The following is a 21,403-nucleotide window of genomic DNA, read 5'->3' as shown; positions in this document are numbered from 1 at the left end:
ACAATTTTTTTTTTTTTTTTTTTTACACTACTTTGTGGAACATTTGGACAGTCTTTAGAAGACAGTCAAGTTTCAACTAAATATGTTACCTTTCCACCCATCACATACAAAAACCCTTCCCAAACTCACAGTACAAAAATATTCTAAACACCTTCAAAAACTTCAACTGTCAACAACTTCAACCTACAACCTTCTTCAAATTACCACCCAAACCCAACAAACATCAAAACCACTTACCTTCCATAGCAGTCTTTGGGCTAACACAGCTGCAAGCCAGGAGCTCCTACCCATCCAGGAGCCAGAAGCAGACTGACTACTAGTCTCCAAGGCTTTGTTATTAAACCCCTCATCATTAACTCAGAGGTGTGGCTAATTCATCAAGAACCTATCCCCACATGTCCTCAAAATGGTCAATTAGCAAAACCCTATTGTTCATAATGCGACACACCTGATTCCGATGACTAAACAAGTATTAGCCAGCCCATCTACAGATCCAGCCATTCAGAAGACACAGGTGATAATGCAGGAGTACTTAAAAGGTTCAGCATCTGCTGGGTGCTGCAACTTTTTACAAACACTCAGTTGTGGGACTGCACTTCTTTGTGGAATATTTGGACAGTCACCAGAAAACGCCTGAGTTTAAATCAAAGTCAAAGGTAAGGAACAATTCTTTGCCAGTTATAGAAATTGAATTGTATACTGTGTATGACAGCATGTTAAATATCAAAGTACTTAAAAGTAGATAGAATAAAAACAAGATTGCTTAGTTGGATATATACAAATAGTTTATTATTATACTGTAGGGTGTGAACATAATGTGCCTCTTTCAGGTTTACATCGACAAAGAGAAAATCCAAATATATAATTTTATAGCAGAAAGTAAAAATAAAACATAATATATAAATAATGTACACAACAGTATTCCACCTTCTTCATACATCTTTTTAGGCATCAAAATCTTTAAATTGGTAAATTACAGTGGGATATACAAAAGTTTAAACATGCTGCTTCTAACACTATAGTTTATATACATGTGAAATTATTTTTATCCTTTTCAACGAATACATAGTAAATGCCACTTGCTGTTATAAATAATCGCATTGAATTAATACCACTTAATTATATTAATATGGAATCACGTAACTAAGCAGCCAAAAATATCACAAATTGATGTTTTGGAAACATCTGGACTTTTAACTTTTAAAGCTTTTTGTGTCCCTATAGAGGTAAAGGACAATAGATAATAACACTTTATTGGCCATATATATTTTTATGATATTAGGAATTTGTCTTTCCACATACCCCGTGTATGAGACACACATACAGGGAGAGAAGCTTGGGGTCAGACTGCAGGGTCAGCCATTTGTACAGCACCCCTGGAGCATTTGGGGTAAAGGGCCTCACTCAGGAGCCTAATGAAATAGGATTCCTGTGCCAGCTGTGGGATACAAACCAGCAACCTGCCAGCCACTCTCAGATCCTTAGCCATAGAGCCACCACACCACCCCATGGAAAATTCCATGGCCCATGCAGGAATTGAACCCACAACCTTGAGCTCATTAATACCATACTCTAACCCATTGAGCTATCCAGCACCCAACAGCACACCTCATAATGTAGCGTGCTCTACCTGTTTTTCATTCCTAAAGATTTTTTTACTATCTAGTTATATAAAAATCTTACTATACTATACATATTTACTATTTCATGTTTTTAAAAGTAGACTTTGTTTATTAGAAAAAAAAACTCTTCAGCCCTAAGCAGGAATTGAACCCAGATCTCCCAGGGGGTGAGAGGACCACTCAGCTAAACCCACTGCACCAACAGAGCACTTGGAACTGCTGCTGAAACAGACAGGTCAAACTGTTCCAAAAGTAATCAGGACTGAATGAGTCACAAAATAAACATTTACAAAGAAAACAGACTAAAGTTATACAATCAGTTACATAAATCTTTAATATTTTGATCCATTAATGTGATTACTAATTTCTTTTACTACATATTTCCATTTCATAATCCCAAGAGGAAAGTGTGGTGGCTCTGTGGCTAAGGATCTGCACCTGTGGATGGAAGGTTGCTGGTTCAAATCCCACACCTATCAGAGGGCTTTTTCTCCATTGGGCCCCTAAGCAAGGCCAATTGCTCCAGGGGTGCTGTATAATGGCCCCAGACCTCTCTGTATCTCATGGACAGCAAGTTTGGGTTATGTGAAAAAGACAAATTCTTTTATAATTGTATATGGCTAGTAAATTAATCTTACCTCATTCGGTGGATTCTAAAAAGTACATGTATTTTACTGGAATAATGCAAGGATTCATAGAGAAGATTTATATGCTTTTTAAAAGAATCCATAATATTTTAATCTTAATAATGTTTTCAATTTAACATAGTCAGAAAGAGCACATCAAAACTTAACCACATAAAGTGAGTCTTTGATGCATAAAATGTTTGTAAAGTGCAATCCTTCTGTGTACTTTTTATTTAAGCTACCTCTATCAGTCTTAGACATTAAGTATAATGTTTATATTTCTAAATCAATATAATTTATGATGATATGATGTTCAAAGATTTATGCTCCTGTTATTTTTATGCTCAGCTACCAAAATTACCCTTTGGTTTTAAAATTCAATATTAAGATTCCATATTAACCAGGTTTAAACATGCACTTGAATGCCTACATCTGTATAAATCTCTTGATCAAAAAACACAAAGAGGCTCAAAAGTGCAAACAATAATCATCAATGAATAGCTTCCCACATATGATTCAATCAGTCGCACTTTATTTAGCCCCAAAAATGAGAAATTCATTATCCATCTTCAAATGAATAGATGTATTATATTGAGTTTGTTGATTTAATTCAGCCAGCCACTATAGCAGTCAGTTGTGAAGGTTTCACCCCTCACTGGACTTGGTACATTCTGAGGGGGAGGAGCCAGCCCAGCTCAGAGGATAAAAGAGCAGACTTCCTGTGCCTCTGTTTTCATTCAAGAGTCCAGGAGCTGAGGAGCGTGGTGAGTGGTGAGTACTATGTCCTTCCTTGTGTTGGGACCAATCTTTTGTTTGCTGGTTAGTCCCATGTTTCTTACAAAGTTTATTTTATAAAAGGGGTACTTAGATTAAATACACTTGGCTCCTACTTCAAACCTTTTGTTGAGAAAAGTATGTTGTTATTTATTTTATATTTATTAACCAAATCTACTACCTTTTTTGCAATAACCTACTCACACGTTAAAGTTTCTACTGACTAAATTGGTGGAAACTTCCAAACATGTCCATGTCCATATAAATTAAGAGGATTTATTTCATAATGTGCTAAATTATTAAAGGTTTTAAGAAAAAAAGTGTTAAAAACAAAACCACAAATGAAGGTGTCTCTTTAGCTAAACAATGCACTTACAATTTAAATCCTACAAAGTTGGCATTTTTATGATTAACATGGTACTTGGAAAAACCGGGATATAATTAATGAAATAGATTCTAATTTTAAAGGTCATTACATTCTGTACTGGACTGACCCAAATCACTAACTTCTGGGATTGGAGAAAGACCCCTGAGCTCTAGTAGAATAAACTGAGCAGTTAAGCTACTGTACCAAAAATAGAAAAGTAATAAATCAACAAAACCTTGATATATGAATACTGGAGTGGCATTTTTTTTTAAACTCAGTATGTCATCATTGTGTTTTTAATAAATGACATTACATGTCTACAAGCAGTTGAACTTTAAGAGGCAGGATCTGGACAACCTGACCTATACACACTTTTTTGGGTTCTTTTAAAAATGAAGTGAGTTACCAACTCAAGTTTATTACATGATACCTCATGTTAAACAGTATTTTTATTCACCCTATGAATGATACATACCATTGTGTATTAAATGTGCACATTCTTGCTTCTCTCCAAGCCATCATCATGGTTCCAAAGGACACCTTCATGCAAAGCTCATGAAAATAAACACTCCTTACACATGGTACTTGTGTCACCAGTTTATTTTTCTACACATTACACTTTATAGAACAAGTACATCAGAATGAGCTTTGGACTACTCATGTCATTTTCTCCCCAGTTTGTGCATTTCTTCCAAGTTGTGTTTCCTGCACAACTTCAAGAACGCAAAGGTAGGTTAATTGCATTCTGGAACAATGAGACAGGAGAAATGGACTGGCATCCCATCCCGTCTTCAGCAATGCAGTAACCTGTAAAGTTAAACCACTGAAAATCCAACCCTCTATAAAACCAATACCTCACAAACTAAATAATCTAATGACTTTAAAAGGATGAAAATTGTAAATGTGTTCTTATACTAAGCCTAAAGTAAAAATTTAATTTATTTTACTGCTAGCAGTTGGCTTCCCTAAACTGCAACCTCTCAAACTCCATCCAAGTATAACAACCCCTTTAATCTACAACTACTGCAGCTGTAACCATTTGATAAGGTTAATAAAAGGGCACATTGCAATCTCACTCCCTACACTACAAAAGTGCTTTATCTGTAGCACTACATCCAATACACTTATTTGGGTGCAGTGGTAGCTCTGTGCCTAAGGATCTGCATCTGTGGCTGGAAGGTTGCCGATTCAAATCCTGCAGCCGGCAGAGGAATCCTCCTCCATTGGGCCCCTGAGCGAGGCCCTTAACCCCAACTGCTCCAGGGGTGCTGTACAATGGCTGACGGTGTGCTCTGACCCCATGCTCTTCTCCTTACCCGTGTCTGGGTCTCATTGAGAGCAAGCTGGGGTATGTGAAAAGACAAATTCCCAATGCAAGAACTTGTAAAGGGCTAATAAAGTGAAGTTATTACTTCACTTAAAGGCATCAACAAGTACCTCAAGCCAAAAATACTAATAGCAGCACCCAAATTCATTACACAAACCTTGTATACTGGACAACTTAAACTGCTTCTTGGACATTTTCACCGGGAAGGGAATGGAAGACTAAAAGACAAATACATAAAGTAAAACTAAAATTAAACATGCTTTGTAAAATATGAAAGTGTCTCCAGTATGACTCATGGGAGGTGCTGTGAAGAGGACCATTAGCAACAACCAAAGACCAGAGTAAAAAGATAAACCACTTTGTCAACATTACCTCCACACTAGACTAATGCTGTTTAGCAGGGTACTACCTAGTCAACAGGGTATGTAAAATAAAGGTAAAACAAACTTACTACAAAAGTGTGCCTACCCTTGTGAAATGAAATCAAACCAGACAAGCACCCCCCCCCCCCCAGCCTGTAGGTGTAAAAACTCCCCCCCCATCAGAGGTGGCACTGCAAGTCATAGCAGGGGGTGTCCAGTGTGCCTGTTACAACCCCAAGTGTCTCGGGGTGTAACTTTTAGGATTCTGGTTAAGGACTCAGGAAGCATGACAAGTTTTAGTCTAAAAAAAAATTAAATACAAAGACTGCTATGTAGAAAAACAGACAAGAGCAGTGCCAAAGATAACGAAAAGCTGGATAATAAAGTGACCATTCTACCAAAACAAAACTCAGGTCTTCAGCATCCAACACCCCAGCTACCCTTCACCATCTACCGAAACCCATACAACACAAGGCACTCACCCATACAACCAACTACATCTGCAAAACATACCCCACAAATGTAACTAACCCTTTACACAAATTCATAAGTAAACTACAAACAAAAAAGCAAAAAACAGCACAAAAGAACACAGAGGTTGATAACACATTAGGGAAACTGCAAAATAAAGGATAAACAAAGTACAAAACATCTCCACAAAGCCAAAGCTATACGAAAAAGCACACAAAGCAAAACAAAAAGAACCAAAGCACAATTAAATACCCCTACATTCTGAAGACCAAGTTAAATACTGAATAAGCCGAGATCAGATTGGTCAAGTTTCATTGATGTCAAAATGGCAAAGATGGATGAATTAATGAACCAATGGGGAGGGAGTATGGAACTTGTCAAAACGCAAACCACACAGGGTCAAAACACTACCTTTATAGGACCCATCCAACTGGGGCTCATGAGCTGGAAGCTAAGAGGTCACCCTTCACCAGGACTCTTCCTTCACACTGGACACCACCATATATATGTGCATATTCATATTTACACAACTAATAAAAAACACCCAGTGGCAAAATTTAAAACTCTTCATAAACCCAAAGCAGTATTTCAGTTCTGTGCTTTACACCATCAATGCCTAAATATATACTTTAAAACTCACCTAGATTCTCAAAAAACAGTTTATTATGTGAAAGTAAACCAATACTTGGAACCATAAAACATCCACTACCTACACCAAATGTACGCAGAGTGTAACCTAAATCCCGAGTAGTAAAAAACTGAAACCAAAAACTCATTTAGGGTGTAAAATGTCATGGCACAGCAATGCAGGGAAAAGCAGATCCAGTGCCAGTGTGTATTCAATATAATAAACAGCACCTTGTACAGCCACAATCAACATGCAAGAAACAAGAACAGATTTGGTACATTTAGTAAGTTTTATTATGATGCCATACAAACAAAAATACATTCAATACAGGAGAACATTGTCTAGCAAAGTACTTACAAATCCACAAAACGGAACACAATCCCCCCATGACAAAAGTGCTTTCTGTGCAGGTATGAAAAAAGAGCAACTCTCAGCTAAACCAATGCCTCTTTTCCCCCAAACGAGTGGATGGCATAACTACTCCTTTTATTCATTTCTACTTTAGGGGCTCAATTCAGTTTTACTCTAAAGCCAATGCAAGATTTATGTACATGTGTGCACCCATGCAAATAAATCATTGCTTGACCTTAGACTCTCAAACTCTGCTTTTCAAATGGCCCATAATTTACAAAAATGGTTACCAAGTAACAAAATATACTTTCTCCATTCCCACACCAGAAGTTACTTTGTCTCCTCCTTGCCAGGTGGCTCAGGTGCTAAAGTTACAATCCAAGAGCCAAACAGCCATTACAAGACCAGCATGCAGAGATTCATTTATAGCTTCATGTACCACCTGAACCTCTTTCCACCCTACAAAAGGCCTCCCCCTCATTCTTCGCTTGTCATTAGGAACTTGTACAGCATTTTCAATGCTCCTCTGTGGCCGTTGTCTTCTGAAATCAAAAACGGGCCCACGAGTCTTCTGGCAAATCTTCGCAGACAGATCTCAGTCCGCTGCATCTGGGCTCCCATCCTGTTAAAAGATCCTCTCTCAGCAGCAAAGGCCTGGTCAGCCCCCCGGACAGCAGAGAACCTAAAGAAAAAAAAAAAACTAGACAGTCCTCTGCACTAGTCAGAAATAGTCCAGTCTACATTCCCACCCCCAACACCCATTTTGACCTCAATGATCAGTGTTCAGTGCTACACAATTCCAGAACAAACCCAACAGAAAACCACCCAGAAAAAGCAAAAATCCACAGTACAGGGCTCCTACCACAGGGGAAAAGTCCATCTCCAATATCTGCATTAAAGCATTTCAACATCTGCACACAAGTTCACAAATTCCATCCATCCCAAAACAGAGTTACCAACTTATCCCTTCCCTCAACCCATTTTTTCCTTGCCTGCTTACCAAGGACATAGATCCATTTGCTTGTCCGCCTAGGTCTTCAGCTTGACACAAAAGACAAGAAATTGAAGCAGTTAATGTAGGTTACAAAACCAAATCTCAAATCATTAAAAATGCAAGGGTTTCATATTCTCTTACATTTCTCTGATAACAGTATCTTTCATGTCCATTAAAAGAGCAAAAACCATAAGAAAAGTATCCTAAATGTACTACACAACTCCCATGCCAACAGCTGTCTAACCAATAAACTCACTGGACTTTATATAACAATATGCAGTGCACAAATGTACCTCAAACCAACATACACCCAGAGTATACCCAAAATGCTCCATCACGCCTCCTAGGAGGGGGAAGAAACTCACCCGTCTCGATCCTCTGATGCTGCTTTTAACTTGCACCCCACTCCTCTGGCAGATCTTCACAAACATCCCAGAGCCCAACCCCATCTGTGCTGCACATTTGGTCATTAAAGATCCTCCCTCTGAAGCACAATCCTGCTCATCTCGTCTGGTAGCACAGAGCCTGAAATGGAGAGAAGGATTTAGACCAAGTCCTCTGCACTTCTTAGAAACAGTCAAGCCAGCATTTCCACTCCCCACATACAGTGCAACACCTATCCAGCACTAACCAACAGCAAAACGCCCTACGGAGAAAACCCCCTAGTCCAGGGCTCTTGCCACAGGATCCACTGCAGCTCCTCCCCAGGGAGGAGAGCAGTTCCTGTGCCGACCCCCATCAAGAGAACCTCAATGCCATCTCCAGCAAGGACTCAACACTGGAGACAGCAGCTGGTGTGCCAAGTCACCATCATACTGCTGTGTATCTAAAGTGATTTGTTACATGTGCACTCGTGAAATAAAATCTCATACAAAGCACTAATTCCATCTTCCAGAGCCAGAATGACAGCCAGTCAAATGCACATGAGTATACAGATAGCTCAACCAAACAGGGAGGAAAAATAAGCCAGAAAAAAAACACCACTATGACTCAATGTTTAGCACATTAAAGCATCACATCAAGAGCTCAAAGCTAGGCCTAACCCAAAAGCAGCTTGTCAACCTTCAAAAACACTTCTTACACACAAAGGACAAATTAAAAATGCATTTGATTTGGACATTAGAGAAACAAGTGAAACTCACCACTGCTCCAGGAACACAATCCTCCTAGATACTTGCTTCACAACTGCTCCAAGATCCATAGGCATCCAGGAAATTTAAGGATAACCTGCAAAACATCTCTTCACTCTCCATTGTTAAAAGCGCAGGACTTCAATACTTGCATCAAATCAAACCAAATGCATCCTTTTAGCCAGCCACTGAGCTCCCCATCAACAGCATGGTGTCATGTACCCATGTGTTAAAAGACAGTGACTCCTGCAAACTCTCCATCACACAGCAAACAAGTTCAGCAATTCAGGCAGTAACCAAAAAGACAACTATCAGCTTCTTTGTAGTTCTGCTCTTTCAATAGAAGATATCCAAAGAATCTCTGGATTCAGTTCAAAACTCCATCTTAATTGTCACCAACTCGCATACAGTACAAAACAAAGCATTCAAGTACTTCAGATCCCAGGTGCATCCATCTGCAAACATAAGCGACCAGCTCAACTCCTCCCTCAAAATTAAGCTAAAAGCTTCTAGCTTAGATTCTACTCTCCGAAAACCCAGGTAAACAGGGATGACCAAATCCATTTATTGTTGTATTCCATGTAGACAAGACAGTCAAACAAATCCCTCTTTTAAATAAAATTACCCTGGTATTAAGTCAAATTCTCAGTCGTACATCCAATCAGGTAGAGGTTGAAATTCGGGCTTTCTTAACGCAGACCTAGAGATGCAGTAATGTGCCTTTTAAAGACCAAATTAAAATTTTGGTTTTACATTAAGAACAATTCAAGGTGCCCCAATACTCTTGAGATTGACAGTAGAACGAGAAAACACTGACCATATTCAGTACCAAAGAACTGCAGCCTGGACTGAAAAGGTTTTCAAGCTTAAACATTCAAAACTGAAACTCCAAAGCAAAAATAACTCAAAACCTAGTGATGGGCCACAACCAATGGATTTAAACCTTCGAGCCACTACATGCATTCTAACTGCAGGGAGATTACAGCCTGTACACATACAGATCAAACCCTTCATAAAACCAAACCTCACATTCCCCAGTGACTAGAAACTCCTCTGAAAACAAAGGTTCAACAACCACTTTCCCCGAGTACACACTTTTACAGCCACATCTCCTCTGTCTTGACTGCTGTACAGGATACTCAGGGCAAAACTACACACCATTTTGTATATTATACATCAGTACCAAACTTGTACATGGAACAAAAAAAAAACTGTAGCAGTTGCAGTTGTTTAAAAGAAAAACGAGAGTCCTCTAACAAAAGCATTCGTTTTCAAGCAGCCCTCCTTTTTCACAAAGCACAGCACACATCCACTTCCAGACAGGTGGAAACTCATCCCTCCCCTTTCTGCACTAAAACAGACAACCTTACTTTTAATGAAAACATTTTGGTTTTAGGGCAACTTAATCCTTACAATGAACCCCAGCTGCAATCCTAGTCTAGAGTGTACCACATCTGCAAGTTACTCAGGTGGAGATTTAGACTTGATCCTCTGCACGTTTTAGAAACATTCAAGACAACATTTCCACAGCCAACTTTGTTCATTCAAGACAAGCCAACAGGATAACCGCTAGTCCAGGGCTCAGGTGCAGTGCCTGTGCCACCACCCATCAACAGAACCTGGCTGACATGACAAGGAGTCTGCTGGTGTGCCAAGTCTCTTATATTGCAGTGATTTACTTCGATACGCACCCATGAAATCTTTCAAAGCCAGAAAGACAGCCAGTGAAGTGAAACAATGAATCACCAAGAAAGACAACTATTACCAAGAAAAATAGACCAACAGTTACATTTTGCACTTTTAGTCTGTTGAACTTAAGGAAGCTTAAATTGGCCACAAAGTCACAAACATGAGCCACATCCAAAATTGAAAAGGCATTTAAACATTTTTTATAAACTTGTTTCCGAATTATAAAAGAGCCAGTAGCTTTACACTAGTTGTCAATTTCAGCTGTGACTCTGGACTCATGTATTCACCAAAACGACTGACAGAATTAGGCGATGCACCTAGACAGGTTTTCTGCCTTCCACATGGACAGAACTGCAGAGTCCGGTAAAACCAGAGGCAAGGACGTATGCATTTTTATTAACGTGTGGTGCAACAACGCATCTACCATCACAAAACACTGCTCAGCCACTCTAGAGTTTCAATAATCTGCTGAGGGCATTTACAATTTAATCACCATCTACATTCCCCACCCCAGCTCAAATGACAAGGAAGCACTAGAAGTACTATACACTGCTCACATCAGTCTCTCCTCCCCACATACAGTAAACTGTGCAGGCAAGCAAAACTAGCAGTCAGAATGGCAGCCACACAGGGATCACACACAGACATACAGGAAAATGCATTAGTCACTAGCTACATCATCAAGACGTGCTGGAAGTGGAACACTCAAAAGAAGTGAACTTTTTTTAAACCGAAACCATAGAGGTTCACAACCTAATCAAAGCAAGGTATGAAACATTCAAATTAGGCAATAAATCAAAACAAGTCAGCCGGGATCAATCTAAAGAAAGGTATTAAACATGCAAAAAACACTTAAACAAATTAGAGGAACACTTCAGCACTCATGACCCAACACACGTGGGACGGTATAGACTACGAAAGAAAGAACATCTGTGCACCTGCCCATGATGCCTCCCTGCACAACAAGCTCAACACTTTTTACACTCAGTTCAAATCCACTCAACAGAACTGCACCCTCCGCGACCGACCAGGTGCTCTCACTGTCTGCAAATGTGGAGGAGATCTCTGCTAAAAGTGAACGTGCACAAGGCCCAATATCATTCCCAGTTCCATGCTCAGAACCTAAACCAATCAACTGCCGAGTGTATTCAAACATTTTCAGCATGTCTTGGGGCCAAGCTGTAGTCCCAACCTGCTTCAAGACAACCACCATCATCCCAATACCAAAGAAAACCACAGTAACATGCCTTAATGACTACCACACGGTGGCACCGACAACCATCATGGTAAAGTGCTTCAAGGGCTAGTCATGGGGCACATTAAGGAAACAATTCTGACACTAGACCCATACCAACAGATCCACAGATGACAGTCTTCATTGCCATACACACTGCCCTATCCCATCTGGATTAAAAAAAAAAAAGAAAAACATTCACCAACTTCAGCTCCGCTTTTAACATCATTCCAGAAAAAAGAAACTCGGTACACTGGGTCTCAATACCATCCTCTGCAATGGGATTTGGGACTTTGACAGGCAGACCACAGGCTGTCAGGCTTGGAAACCACACAAACTCTGAACACTGGGGTTCCCCAGGGGTGTGTGCCAAGTCCATTGTCCACTTATCTGATTAAGAAAGCACAACAGAGCCTGTATTTCCAAAGACAGTTGAAGAAGGCCAAGATGTCCCCAGAACCTCACCAACTTATACAGATGCACAACAGACAGTACACTAACAGGTTGCATCTGCAGTGTTGCCGACCACAAAGCCCTACAGCAGGTGGTGAAAACTGCCCAGTCCATCTATGACAAACTGTGCTTGAGGAAAGCTCCAAGCAAAGACTCCACACACCCAAGCAAGAAGAGCGTTTGACCTTCTACCAGCCAGAAATCGGTACTGGAGCACTCAGGCCCAGATTACCAAACTCCGTTTTTACCCCCACACTATTAAACTGCCAGCCTCTCACCCATGATCTGAACCCTCACTGTACCTTCTCTTAAAGCTCAAACACACATTGAAATCTACCTCAACCTCACCCCCCAGAACTTTAGATCCATAGTTGATGCATGATTTTGCACATTGCTTCTTTTTTGTACTACTTACCATCCGAGGATAGTTATATAGCATTTTACACCATATACCTCTATATGAGTATAATGACCAACTTGAACATCTCTACACTTTCCCAAATCAAAGAACAGAAACTAAAAATGACACAACTCACCAATGCCCTGCATGACTACCTTTGCATGTGTTCCTACATCCACAGCTACCCAGCAGATTCAGCAAGGGCAGCTTCAAACCCCTCCTTGCTTTCTGGTGTTCCATCTGCAGGACTTCAATACTCACAGAAAGGAATTGGATCACACTCCTGATGCCTTTCAGACAGCCAATACTGTTCCATGTCTGCATTCAGGTGGGAAGGGACTGGGGAGCACCCATCATGGCATTCCACTCTAAAAACAAAACGAGTCATTCATACCACTCAGCACCACCATGGTCTAGCCTTATTGAGAGAGGCTGTTCTGTAAACAATTGACCAAGATACTGACACTTCTCTTGAGACCAGGGGCTGAAAACCATCCCAACTCTGACAGCTGCCTCTCAGTGCACCAACTGTAAGGACAAAACACAAAATGTCCATTTCCCTCCTCCACACAACATTAAAAGCTCTCCTCACACTGACCTGCATCTCTCCTCTACTTACCTTCAACTCACCTTGTTCACCGAGAGAAGCCCAAGTCCACTTCCCAACCAGTAGCACTCCTTGCTCCCCACGGAGACAGATCTGGGAAAACAGCACCTTGTGGAAAATAAAGAAAAATCAGAACCCCCCCCCATTCAATCATTTTTGACATTGATGCCAAAAAGATCAAACAAGGATAACATCTTAAACAACTATTTGAAAACCTATACTAAAAATGCAAGATGAGTTAGGAGTAAACTAATCAGGCAGTGGGATAAAAAGTTTATTCATCAACAGTATTTACACTTTTCCATTCTGCTGGAATGCGCATGTAGAGTCACAGGTTCTTGCAGAAGTATCACCTTAACTTCAGCTGACCAAATGCAGGCTCCTTGTCCCAGAGCTGGGCAATCTTGTAGGTTGGCATCACACTCGCATGAGGTGAGGGACCGATACATCTGCAAACAATGAAACCAATGAAAACAAATCAAGTTCAGTAAGAAGGCAGTCTTCATCTCCCTTTATACTACCGACAGCCAACTTCCAGGGAAGCTCGTGACCCTTTTGAATTACTACATCTGACAGGTGTCACCAGGTCACTGGAATATGCATGTAGTGTAAAAAATTTATTCATCAGCTTAATCCTTCCTTTAACTGTGACTGATCACAACTGACCCCAACCTCAAAGACTCATCTCACTGACCCAAAGATACAAAACCCAAATTGTTCTTGCTTCTCTTCCAAGATCAGTTAAAATTACAGACTATCAAATACTCAGTTCTCCATGAAATGAACTAAAGACAAGGCTTTCATATTGTCCCACATTCCTCCAACCCAGATATTAGGGTCTTTCAAGTCCATTGTAAGTGCAAAACTAAGTAGGCAAAAAAAGTTGAATCTACCATGTACTACACCATTGCTGCAACTCCTATGCACATGCCAAAGGTTGCCTGCCCAATATACTCTATGTAGCCAAATGAACCAACATAGCCAGAGTACCCAAATGTACCCAATGAAAAATGAAGTACCCCTTGTAACCAGTATTCTCAAGATGAACCATCTCTCTTACTGGGTAGAAAGACTCGCTACACCCACTCACCTGACTAGATCCTCTGATGTTACCATTGACTTTCAGCCTTTGAACAAGCACCCCATTCCTCCAGCAGATCTTGCTAAAGATCCCAGAGACCAGCCCCATCTGTACTCCACTCCTGGTGATGAAAGGTCATTCGTCTGGGAGCAAAGGTCTGGTCAACCCTTCCGGCAGCATAAAACCTAGTAGACAGTTTTGGCATGATCCTCTGCACTTGGAAAACCACAAGAACATTTACTCCCAGTTCCAGTTTTGTACTAAACTTGTAAAGTGTTTATGGTGCAGCATGTGTCCAGGATAAAACAGGAAAACACCCTGCAGAGAGCCAAGAGAAAACCCCCAGTCAAGGGCTCTTGCCACAGGGGAGGGATCCAGTGCGGTTCCTCCCCTGTGAGGAGAGCAGTTCCTGTGGCAACATCCATCACGAGTACCTGGTCGTAACCAGCAAGGAGTCTACAGTAGAGGAGGCTGTTGGTGTGCCACAACATTGTACTACTGTGCATCTAAACTGATTTATTTACATGTGTGCACCCATGAAATAAATCAGATGCAAAGCAGTAATTGTCTTACAAAGCCAGAATGGACAGCCAGTCAAGTGCACATTAGTATAGAAATGCCCCAACCAAGCAGGGAGGAAAAATTATCCAGAAAAAAGCTTCACCTCTAGAAACGTAGTGTAAGTATTCAGCATGTTAAAGTCTGACATTATCCACCAGAATTGGTCCAAAAACTAAACACTAAATGGTTATATAGCATCAAGTTTGCTATGGATAAGGTTAGATGGGAAAGTGAAACTCACCTCTGCTCCAGGGACATGTCCTCTATTACACCACCCTTGCACCTGCTCCAAGATCCATGTGCATCCAGGAATTTCAAGGACTGCTTGCAGCACCTCTTCACTTTCTACTGTTCAAACCACAGACTTCATTACTTACCAATGGGCATCAACCGGTCACACAGCTGGTATCCAGTGAGCTTCCTCTGAGCAGGGTTCTCCAAGCCTGTCACTGCACTGTGCATTCAGCTGGCCAGGAACTGCAGAGCACTGATTGAACTATAATCAAATGCACAGATCTGCATCACTGCTGACCCATCACAGGAAAAACAGCTAAACTTCCACCTCCTCTACTTACCTTCAAACCCACCTATACCTAGGCCTCAAGAGTGCACCGATTAGAGTGAGAGCAAATAACATATCCACACTGAAGATGAGGGTTACGGCCCAAGAACATCAGCCAGTAGGATGATTGGTTTACCCACCACTCTTTCCACCTTATTCAGAGGTTCGGGACTTTCTGTAGATGAGAACTTGAAGCAGGTGGATCACCTCACCTTAATCAGGACCAAGCTAGCCTCCTCTCTTCTGAGGTGGACCATCATGGATCTTGTTGCAATACCCCAGGCCAGTTCTCACGCTGGACTTAGATGCTGTTGCCTCACTTGAGATTAGCCTGGATACTGACTGAAACCAGAAATGAAAACTATTCAAATCTGTCAAAAGACAAAAGGTAGAAAATTTGAGAACCAAACTAAAAACCTTTAGCTTAACCAACTGACCAAGATACATGTTACCAAACCTATTTACAGTAGTTCATGTAGACATATTGCACATTCAAGCACAACCCATCCTTAAAATTCAACCACCACTACCAAAAAACAAAATTGATTATGCATACAAAGTTGCATATCCAAATAAAATAGTACTTGAAATTCAGTCTTTTTAAAGAGACCCTAAAAGTGTATACCTAGTGCAGCAGAACCTTTGCCTTAAACTTCATTTGAGCCAAGCCGCTTCTGGTTTTGCAAAAAAAAAATCCAAAACACCAAGGATCCACAGCAGTATGAAATCATAACACTCTCCATCTTCAGTACCAAACAGCTACAGCCTTAACTGAGGTGAGAAGGCTTTAGAGCTTAAACACTTTAAACTGAAACAAAAGCACACAGTACTCGAAACTGATTGATAGGGCACCAAGTGGACTGAAGTCTTCGAGCTGCATTATGCACTCGACTATCATGGAGATAACACTTTGAACACATACCGATGAACCCATGGTCAAACTAAGACTCGCGTTCCCCAATGACTAGAAGCACCTTTAAAAAGGCTTTCTGAAAGATCAACAGAACCACTTAACCAAGCTTCACAGCCAGTTTTACACCAATAACAGTTTGTGCTCATTGGTAAGAGTACACATCCAGTATAAGAAAGTCCTCAGACAGTCTTCATGCAGCTCTCTCCCTCACAAGGCACAGTACACAACCACTTCCAAATCAGCTGGAAACTCACTCCTTTGTGCACTAAACCTCTGACAGGATTGATTGTGGTGGACATTCACAGAACAGTCTCAGTGGGTAATCAGGAAGACACCATACTCAGCTTAGTTCCCCCTTTAGTTTACTCAATTCACTTTAAAATTTCCAATGTAAGATTTAGATACATGTGTGCACCCATGAAATAAATCTTACATACTGAATTCTCTAATTTTCCAGTCATACCATAAACAATTTTGCCAAATCCTCCCCAGTGCTTGCACAACACTTTCAGTATTTGACTTCCATCCCCTGATTAACCAGTACTTATGCTACAGTGACACTTTACCATTAAGGCTAAAAAACCAACAAAGCACCCCAGCAGCTGCAGGCTACATAATCAGAGTCTCCTCTTACCTGGACCAAAGTCAACTTTGGCTCAACCAGCCAGGTGGCTCAGGTGCTCCTGGGAACAGCCATCAAAAGGCTGGTGTGCAGAGCAGCAGTCGGAAAAGAAAGCCTCTCCTATTTTTGAAGGTGGTTCAAGCCCACAGCTGCCCCACACAACCTCTGCAGTGTCTACTCTTGAGTGGTAAGGAACTTGCCGATCTGACTGGGTCTCCCGACATGGTATTTCACTGTTTGAACCCATCTCCAAGGAGTCTCAAGAGGAGGAGGCTGCTGGTGCTACAATTGCTTAAGCAAGAAACATCACCAAAACAAACGCCTACCGTAAAAAAAGCCTACAGTTCAACAGGAAGCTAAACTTGCCCAGTGAATCCCAAAACTAAGCCTAGTATAAAACTGAAAAGGCATTGCATTTGGAATTTGCTAGAAAAGACACTTAAACAAGATACTTTTAATCAAACACTATAGTTTGATATTTTCATTGTCTTTGATTTGGGAAAGGGTAGAGAACCACAGTCCCAAGATGCAAAGTGCCAAAACTCAATGAGTGGACAATGGTCTCCACAACCTCCCCACGTGTTCAATATTCACAGAACATTCCCGATATCCATTCAGACGGCCAATACTGTTCAATGGATTCTCATCTCCAAGCAAGACGTCCATCAGCACTGTTTGCATTCAGGTGGGCAGGGACTGGGGAGCGCCAATCAGAGCATTCCACTCTAAATAAAAAAAAAACATTCTAGAGTCACTCGTACCCCTCAGCACCACTGTGGTCTAGCCACATTGAGAGGCTGTTCTGTGAACAAATAACCAGGATACCACTCTTCTCTTGAGACCAGGAGCTAGAAACCTCAATAACATTCTTTCTCCAGTGACCATCCTCATCTTCAACCACTGTAAAAGAAGCAAGACTAACCACTCCCATCCTCCACACAGAGGGGACCAGGATGTGCTGTGCAGACTGCTCCCAACTTTAAAAGCTCTCCTCACACTGACCTGAATCTCCCCTTTTCTTACCTTCAGCTCACATTGTTCACTCGGCACAGCCCAAGTTCACCAGCAGTAATGCTCCCTACTCCCCAGTCTGACAGCTGTCACCTGCTCATTGGAATACAGTGTAAAAAGTATTTAATCACTACACAGATCCTTAAATTCCTGGTGGAGCCATCTCAAATGCATACACTTCAACATAACCCCAACCTTAAATACTGGTCTCTCCCTGACCCAAACAATTGTTCTGGCTTGCTTACTCCAGAAATTCTTGTATCAAAACACTGGCTTGAATACTGAAGATGACAACTAACAGACTGCAAGTTAAAATTGGTTTCAAAATCAAAGACTCAGTTCTCCATGCAGTAAACTAAAGATAAGGCATGGCTTTCAGATTGTCCTGCATCTCTAACCTGATAACCGTCTTTCAAGTCCAAAAAAATAGCCAAGAGTAACAGCAGTTTACACACTATGCTACATGTCCCATGCACATGCCAAAAGTCAGCTGCCCAATATACACCATACAACAGTCTACACAATTGTACGTGAACCCAGAGTATCCGGGTGTATGTACTGCACCCAATGAAAACTTTACCCATGTAGCTAGTGTACACATTGTAGTCAAACCTGGATCGTCTGATGTCAATGACATTCAGACTTGGAACAAGCTCCCTACTCCTCCAGTAGACCTTCACAGAAAGAGACCGGCCCCATCTGCGCTCCACTCCTGGAGATGAAAGGTCCTCCCTCAGGAGCACAAGCCTTCTCATCCCTACTGGCAGCAGAGAGCCTGAAATGGAGAGAAGGATTTAACCCAAGTCCTCTACCTTTCTTAGAAACAGTCAACCCTGCATTTTCACTACCAACAAGGTCCAAGTCAAACCAACAGGACAACACCCTGCAGAGAGCAAAGAAAATCCTCCAGTCCACTGTCGTGCCACAGGGGAGCAAGTGCAGTTCCTGTGCAAACACCCATCAAGAGAACCTGGCTGACACACTGTCTCCTCAGAGCTGTAACCAGCCAGGAGTCCGATTCATCAGGTCACAATTGAACTAAAGTATATCCAAAGCGATTCATTTACATGTGTGCACCCATGAAATAAATCACCTACAAAAGCACTAATTTAGTCTTTGAGAGCCAGAATGACAGCCAGTCAAGTGCACGTCAGTGCCTCGCCCAATCAAGGAGCAAACCCAAAAGACAGACTAGACAAATCAAAGTTACACCTAATTTCTAAATGGATAGCATGTTAGCAATGAGGTCCAAGAGTTTAACACTAAGCCTACAACAAGTACCTTTTCCTCCATTATAACATTTTTGCAAATGATGGGGTCATTTGATAAAATTTGGACTAAGCAACATGAAAGATACCCAAATGTGAAACTCACACACCGATACCAAATGGTTAGAGAGATTTAAAATTTGGTTTGGATTGGGTTAGACAGGAGAAGAGTTGGTACAGTGTCCTCCTAGACTAACTGCAACGGCTCCAAGATGCATGCATCCAGGAAATTTAAGGACAGCTTGCAGCATGTCTTAGCTCTCCCATTTAAAAGTGCAGAACTTCAATACTCACAGTAAGGCATCAACAGGTCACGCAGCTGGCATCCTTTCGGCCAGTCCATGAGCTTCCTCAAACAGGATTCTCTGGGCCCGTCACTCCACACTGTGCATACAGCTGGCCAGGGACCGAGAAGCAAATCACTGCTGACCAAATGCACAAAGTTTGACTTGCACCTCCCCTCTACTTGCCTTCAAACTCACCATTACCTTGGCCACATGGGTGCACTGTTTGGGTTAGGATCAATAATCAGATCAGCATTGAAGTTGCAGGTTATAGGTTAGGGTCAGGAATTTCAGGTAGTGGGATGACTGGTTTACAGTCTACAGTATGCAGAGTCCTGACAATTTCAGCTGATGGGGGGGGGAAAAAAAAAAAAAAGTGAGCAGATGCATCACCTCAGCTTTATCCATCCAATTCGTTACCTCTTCTTAGACCTGGAGCACATGCAGTGATCAATAGCCACTCCTACAAACTGACCTTGGTAGCTCTGTGATGGACAGTCATGCAATTACTGAACTCACCTTTCAGCTATAGTTCCTCCATTGACACAGCAGACTTCCAGGGAAGATCTTGTTGTAATACGCCATGGTTGTCACCAGCAAAGTTTAATTTACAAAGTTCAGTGCATCCATCTCAAAACAAATTGACTCAAGTCCACCTTGAACCTTGACTGATCAGAGCCTATTCTTAAAACACTGGCCTGAATAAAGGAAACCCAAATTCCTTGCACTGTTCATCCAAGATACAGATGCTCTTGCTACAAGCAGATGACAGGATACTGACTGAAACAGGTTAAAACATGTATCAAAAGCAAGAACATTTGTAAAACAAAGCCAACATTCTCTAGCTTCGCTTATTCCATTCCCCTATAACCCAGAAAGAAGCTGTTGACAATTCCATTTACAGTGCTTTTTCATGTGATTGAATATACATCTAAAGTACATTTTAAAAAAAAAGTCTCATTAAAACACTAAATGTCATCCACTACATTTACTGCAGAACCAGCTATTTTTCCTATAGACCACTGTAAAAGGATTAAAGGCTTCCGTCAGACCAGGAAGATTACAGCTTGTATAAAATCCAAATCAAACCACTTATAAAACTAAACTCCACATTGCAAAGTGACTAGACACGCCTACAAATGTGTTCTAAAAGATCGAGATCCACAGTAGTAAGAAAGACCAAAGCACTGATCATGTTCAACACCAAACAGCTGCAGCCCAGACTGAAAAGGTTTTAGAGCTTAAACATTCAGAATACTTGCAACTCAAAAGCACAAATACCACTCAACCTAGTGATAGGCCACAACCAATGAAACCTTTCAGCCACTCCATGCATTCTATGAACAGAGAGATTACAGCCTGTACACATACAGATCAAACCCTTCATAAAAGCAAGTCTCACGTCCACAATGACTAGAAACACCTCTGAAAATTCAACAACCACTTACCCAAGTTAACACCTTTACCACCACAGCTCCTGTGTATTGACTGTTGTACAGGATACTAATAAACTGAATGAAACAAAACCACAAAACTCCAAACCTATTAATATACCACTGTAAAAGGATTAACAGATCACTAAAACAAAACACTTGATTTTCATCTAATAAAAGCTCAGGGCTGCAGTAAATGTGATTACACTGGCTTACAAACAAACATAGAAATATTTAGATTAAAAACTCAAAAGAAGCCAGTACACTTACCTACCACAGTACTACCAACATTTTAAAAGTCAAAAACTACCACAAATCACAGGAGCTCCTTCACCTGCTGCAGCTGGGAACACACTGGCTCCAGGGATGCCTTATAAAACTCCTCAGGGAGATCAACAGGAGCCAATCCCAACTTGTGATCAGGTCCCACCTCCACTGTTTCCAATTCAACACAACTGCTTCCAATGACTAAACAAGCATTTACCACTTCATCTGTTAATCAGAAGACATTACAATCAGCCATAGAGAACTATCCCACCACTACTTATCCATTAGGTATCAATTGGTTATCTCAAACAAAAGAAAGTAACTTTTTAAAAAGGGTGGAGGAACAAATAACCATGTGTTCAGTTT

At 41.1% G+C, this 21,403-nt stretch overlaps 1 long non-coding RNA gene across 3 annotated transcripts; it reads right to left on the bottom strand.

The window, feature by feature from the left end:
• Positions 1–6,437: 6,437 nt before the first annotated feature.
• Positions 6,438–20,023, bottom strand: LOC148632085 (uncharacterized). Of its 3 annotated transcripts, none has more exons than XR_015934482.1 (8): positions 14,126–20,023; positions 13,331–13,484; positions 13,048–13,143; positions 12,893–12,956; positions 8,665–12,796; positions 7,888–8,047; positions 7,529–7,569; positions 6,438–7,210 (listed from the first exon to the last, which is right to left on the bottom strand). It is a non-coding gene; the product is annotated as an uncharacterized LOC148632085 (long non-coding RNA). The 3 variants fall into 3 exon arrangements; XR_015934480.1 differs by having other exon boundaries at positions 13,389–13,484; XR_015934481.1 differs by having other exon boundaries at positions 13,059–13,143; positions 13,389–13,484.
• Positions 20,024–21,403: the final 1,380 nt, after the last annotated feature.

This window comes from Lepisosteus platostomus, unplaced genomic scaffold (assembly GCF_059453375.1).
Source record: "Lepisosteus platostomus isolate fLepPlt1 unplaced genomic scaffold, fLepPlt1.hap1 Scaffold_70_H1, whole genome shotgun sequence".
NCBI lineage: Eukaryota > Metazoa > Chordata > Actinopteri > Semionotiformes > Lepisosteidae > Lepisosteus > Lepisosteus platostomus.
Note: the sequence above shows the minus strand (reverse complement) of the source record. Positions and strands in the feature narration are given on the sequence as shown.